Source organism: Galeopterus variegatus, unplaced genomic scaffold (genome assembly GCF_000696425.1).
Source record: "Galeopterus variegatus unplaced genomic scaffold, G_variegatus-3.0.2 Scaffold2656, whole genome shotgun sequence".
Classification (NCBI taxonomy): domain Eukaryota; kingdom Metazoa; phylum Chordata; class Mammalia; order Dermoptera; family Cynocephalidae; genus Galeopterus; species Galeopterus variegatus.
The window spans coordinates 181418-186503 of NW_007728767.1; the positions used below are offsets into that span (position 1 = coordinate 181418).

The 5086-nt window shown below is 38.3% G+C and overlaps 1 protein-coding gene across 1 annotated transcript in view; it reads left to right on the forward strand.

Annotated features, from left to right (window-relative positions):
• Positions 1 to 5086, forward strand: part of SMAD5 (SMAD family member 5) — a 54874-nt gene that overhangs the window by 300 nt on the left and 49488 nt on the right. The gene's annotated exons all lie outside the window — the stretch shown is intronic.

Here is a 5086-nt window from a genome sequence, read left to right on the forward strand (position 1 = left end):
GGGGGGGGGGGGGGGGGGGGGGGGGGGGGGGGGGGTGAAGCATTCCTGGCTGCTTGTGCGTTTAAATGGGTGTGGTGCTAAGTATATCTTGTTTACCTTATCTTTCTGTGGAAAAAGTTTTGAAGTCTGGTTGGGTTTGTCACATCATGCCTGTTGCCTAGCACTACCAAAAGTGTTCTTATCTTGTAACAAAGACTGGATAGGTGGAGGTTGTGGCCTGGCCTCACAGGAGTTGAGAGGAAAGAGTACTTGTGTTCCTGTGTTTTTAAAATTCTTTTTAAAATCTGGGGTATTTGAATTTAATTAGAGTACCCGAATTGCCCAGAGCGAATTAATTTGTAAGTGTAATTTGAAAGCTGAAAGGTTGAAAACCTTAGTTCCAGCAGAGTTAGTAACATTACAAATAGTTTACAATTTCTGCTAGATGCCAGTGTGGTAGTGTGTGTTGTACCTACAGTCACTGTGACAGTTTCACATTTATTGATCTGGTATCATTATGAAATTAGTCTGTTTCAGATTCTGTAAGTAAGGGGTTATTTGAGGATCTGTAACAAGTTATTTTATATTCTTTTACTCCCTTGGTAACAATTTTTTTACTCTAAGGTGAACCTTGAAATTATAAAAGTACAAAATAACTGGGAAGAGACAATTTAACAAAATTTAACCTTCATAAAGATTGTTTATTATGTTTAAACTTTTAAAATTTAATTTTTGTTCATGATTGTTTGCATGATCATTCATCCTTATAAACATCCTCTTTTTCTTCTCTCTCTACATTGCTGCTCCGTCAGTCCTTTTTACATAACTGCAGTTATCACATAAGCTTACTCATGTATCTTTGTTGCAGATACCCCTTCATAATTTTGTGCTTCCATTCCTTTCAGGTCAAGGCTGAAATAGGCAGTAAAATTTGGATGAACCTTCTCAAATGACTTTCCTCTTAGGTTTAGGTTTTAAATGCATTCATAGGATATGTTCTAGTTAAAGGGAAGAAGAGAGCAGCAAACTGGAAAAAAAAATCTTTGTAGATTCTGTACAGATCTGGTAGTATTATCTACTTGTCTGGTTCACTGTGGTAGGCGCCACAGAAATGGGTAGATTGATATGTGTTGCATTTCTTTCCCCTCTGGCAAAGTCAGCTATTAATTTCACTGGGCTACAGTGGCAGAATGTTGTTACTAATGAGGTTTGAATCAGATTGTTGTTTAGTGTTGGTTATGTAACATGTTGCTGGGAGTATTATTAAAAGTTGCATTCTGTAGCAAGGTAGAGGCAAGTAAATTCTGCTTACCCTCTTCAGTGGGTTTTAATTCTTGGCTGAACCTGAATGCACATTAGACTGCAACCATAATTATACCTGGGCAGCCTGTCTGTTTCCTGTTTTCATCATAAACCCAAACATTATGATTTGCAGTTGATGATCTTTTTTGTCCCTTGCGTTAAAGAGAGGCAATGTGTTTTCTGTCTCTACTGAAAACAGATTTGTAACTTGGTCAAATCAAAGATTTTAGTGTTTTGAAGACTAGGCAGTAAAATACCAAACAGTTTTTAATTTCTTAAATTGAAATATCATCTTAAAAAGTCTATTTCATATATATTCTTTAATTGTATTTTATGTCAATTTTAATATTGCCAGTAGTTTGTAGAGTCTTTGAATTAAGAAAGCTCTTTTTGTTTACAACTTATCAATGTTTATTATTACCAGATGTATATGTTGGTTTAGGCAGTGAGCCACACATCTGGGTGAATTTCAGAGTTGACTTGAGTACACTTTAGGATATAGATGCCTTTATTCCTCTGGTTTATCAGTCTACTATGTTCACTTTTTAGAGGGTCTGTGTTACTTGTCTCTGTTTTTTATGCTTTGAACTAAGCACAAAGAAGGAGAAAAAATAGTTTATTTCTTCAAATGTTACAGGTACCTTATAGCCTGTGATTTTCCAGTCTACTTACAAGGTCAAAGACATTTGAGATTTTCTTTCATAAGGGACAGTAGTAGTCCAAGGAATGGTTCTTGTCTCCACCCGTCTAGAGAAAAGAGTATTTGGGAAGGTAGGACCCAAGAAAGCTGGGGTGTACAGGGTACTTTCCCACAAAAGAATTTGATGAAGGACTTCCAGAAGTTGACCTTTGTCTTTTTACACTTTGTTTTTCCATTTCTGTAGTTAATAGAATAATAGTATTGGAATTTGCAGTGCTGAAGTGTCCAGTTCATTGCTGCTGTCACACCTCTGCATCTAACCAGATATCTGAATCTGAGAGATATGTTTACTAAATGAAAGGCCAAGATTTGGAACTATTTTGGAAGAATTGTTAAAAACTAGATTGTTAGGACCAGCTAATTTCCCAATCTCATAGGTCACTTTAATATTCTAGCAGCTTTTACTGTTTCACAACTTGGAAAGGTGTAGTAAGACAGAGTTCTTAGGTTTTTCATAAATAATCAGCTAGATCTGGGCTCTATTTAGTTTTGATATTTTTTGTTTTTTTGCCTTGGGCAGCTAGATGGGGAGGTTTTTAGCCCAATTCTAGTAGAGTGGTGCTTTCAGTGATGTTTCTTTCTGTTTTTACTGTATCCTAACCTGGCTGCGATAGTATTTTGGAAGAAAGAGTTCTTTTTAAGTCAGTTCTGTGTGTGCAGTGCTATAATTGTCATTCGGTTTTGGAAGCCAGTTGTTAAAGTTCATTTTGTAAGTAGATTTTGCTCTTGAATCCTTTGGGACCCGAGTCTCTGCCTATAATGAGTATATAATTTACAGACTGGTACTCTGTGGAAATTTAAAGATGGTTTGATCTGTTGTGGTGAGATTTTAACTGGATTTTTCTTTCTGATTTCCATATATGTTGTTTTGTTATACTAAAAATAATAGAAAAGAACTAGTGTTCCCTTCCCACCTCAAGTTGAGCATAGCAACTTGAATTTAGGAGGAGGCTTAACACTTTTCAAACTTAAGTATGACCTCAGAATGTGGCTGGTGCTTTCAAGGCAAGTTTTGTTTTGTTCAATTTTGTTTTCATGATGTGTTAGGATCTGCCTAGTATCCTATCTGGTAGGCTGTATAACTTGAAATCTAGTTATTCTGGTTTATGTGTTCCCAGGAAGGGGGAGGTTCTGCAGAAGTACTTCAAAGCCAGTCTTCTGTTTCCTTCCCCCTTGTTCATATTCCTGCCCACTTAAGTGAGTGTCTCCTTAACTCATTGACCATTTCCCACTCTCTGGAGTTGAAAGTGTAAATTAAATGAATGATGACTAAAGCTGAAAAGGTACCCAGAGCCATATTTACTCCCTTTTCTTCAAAGTAGGGGACTTGAACTCTGGAGTGTACATGTGGTATCTGGAGAACATCTTTATAATGCTTTGGAATATATGTTGTGTACACAGGTTAGCACTTTGTGCTCTAGAGACACATTTTACAGTAATAATTTCATATCTGCATTTGACGATTTTATAAATTAAAGGAAAGCCTTATAAAGATTGACCAGCTCTTCCTGGGACTACAAGCCTATACAAGCATTCTCAAATACATCTGGTAGCAATGTAGGAAATCTTGCAGGCTCTGTGGGGGTGAGTGATACATCTAGATCAAGCTGTGCTTAATTAGAGGACTTAGAGGAGCAGGTGAAGCTCAGAGAGTGATTAAAAACTGGGAAACAAAAGTCTGGATGTGGGAGATAAAAAAGTAGAGACTTGTGTAGGCACAAAAAGAGAATAAGCAAGATTATGCTGTGAGAAGTGTCAGGGATCATGAGTTCAGCTCCTGAAGGACTTTTCAGTCCGCTATGAGAATTTATGATGGTTTTGGAAATTAGGAGCCACAGTTGGGGAAAGTGGTGATTTAAGTGTTTCACTAGGATAATAATTTTGGTATCCATGTGATTGTATTCTGTCTTTCTTGTAGATGTTCCCATAAAGAATAGGATTTCTGAATCTACAAGAGCTGTGGGCAGACTTGCTGTCAGTTTCTTTCTCTTCTCTGCCTGCCATTGTGGATGTGGCTTATAAATTTTGTAGTAATTGTATACCTGGATTTAAGATTGGTTTGGCAGTGTTGGTGGTGGATGTCTACTCTTGTTGACTCTTGGTGACTACTATTGATTTTAGAATCACAAGGGTAAGAGATTTTTAAAGCCCCTCCACCCCCCAACTTACCCTTGGATGTATAAGTGCAAGAGTCTTTCTTGTACTGCAGGTGATCCTGAGCACCTTGGTTCTCAAACTTGCTGCAAAATCTTGGGACTGTTAAAAATGTAGGAGGTGGGGCCCTATTCCCAAGCCTAATGAATCTGAATTTTGAGGGATGGTTCTGAAGAGTTGGTTTCTTTAAAACCTCCACCTGTCATTCTTTTGTACAGATTTGGCTTAGATGATGGTGGGTTGTGACCCATATGGGCATTTTTTTGTATGGGATGATATACTCAGGAGATTTTGTTTTGGCTAATGTTGCTGGGGGAAATTTGGGGGATTGGTTTGCTTGCCTTTTATATTGCAGTGAAGCAATCAGAGAGTTGTAGGAGCAGAAAGTGAGAAGCTGATTCTGTGAGTATACCTTAGATGTCTAGGCATGAACTGGGTGTGTCTTTCTCTCTGTCTGTCTGGGGGAGGGTGCTGAGGGAGGTTTGTGTGTGTATATGAGAGTTGGTCAGGATGTCCTATTTCAGCAGTTTGAGGTAAGAACAGGAACTTTGTGTTACTGATATTCATGTGACTTCATGTGAAATGGAAGCCTTTTGAAGCTTACCAACATTTTATTTATATATTTAATGTGTATAAAATTTAACTCCTGATCATTCCTTAGCTTCCTATCAGCCTTTCCCAAATCAGTTGATGACAAGCCCCATTATTCAGTCACACAGGCTGATACCTTGAATCACTGTTGAGTCCTCTGTTCTCACATACCCCATATCTCTTCCATCAGGAAACCTATTTTCTCTGATATGTCTGCTTCTCATCATCCCAGTACTGTCACCTTGGTCTAAGCCGTCATCATCTCTCCCTTAGATTTCTGCAACTCCGAACTGGTCTCCCTGCTTTTACCCTTGTTGTTCTGTTGACCTCCCCCCCCCCCCCCCCCCCCCCCCCCCCCCC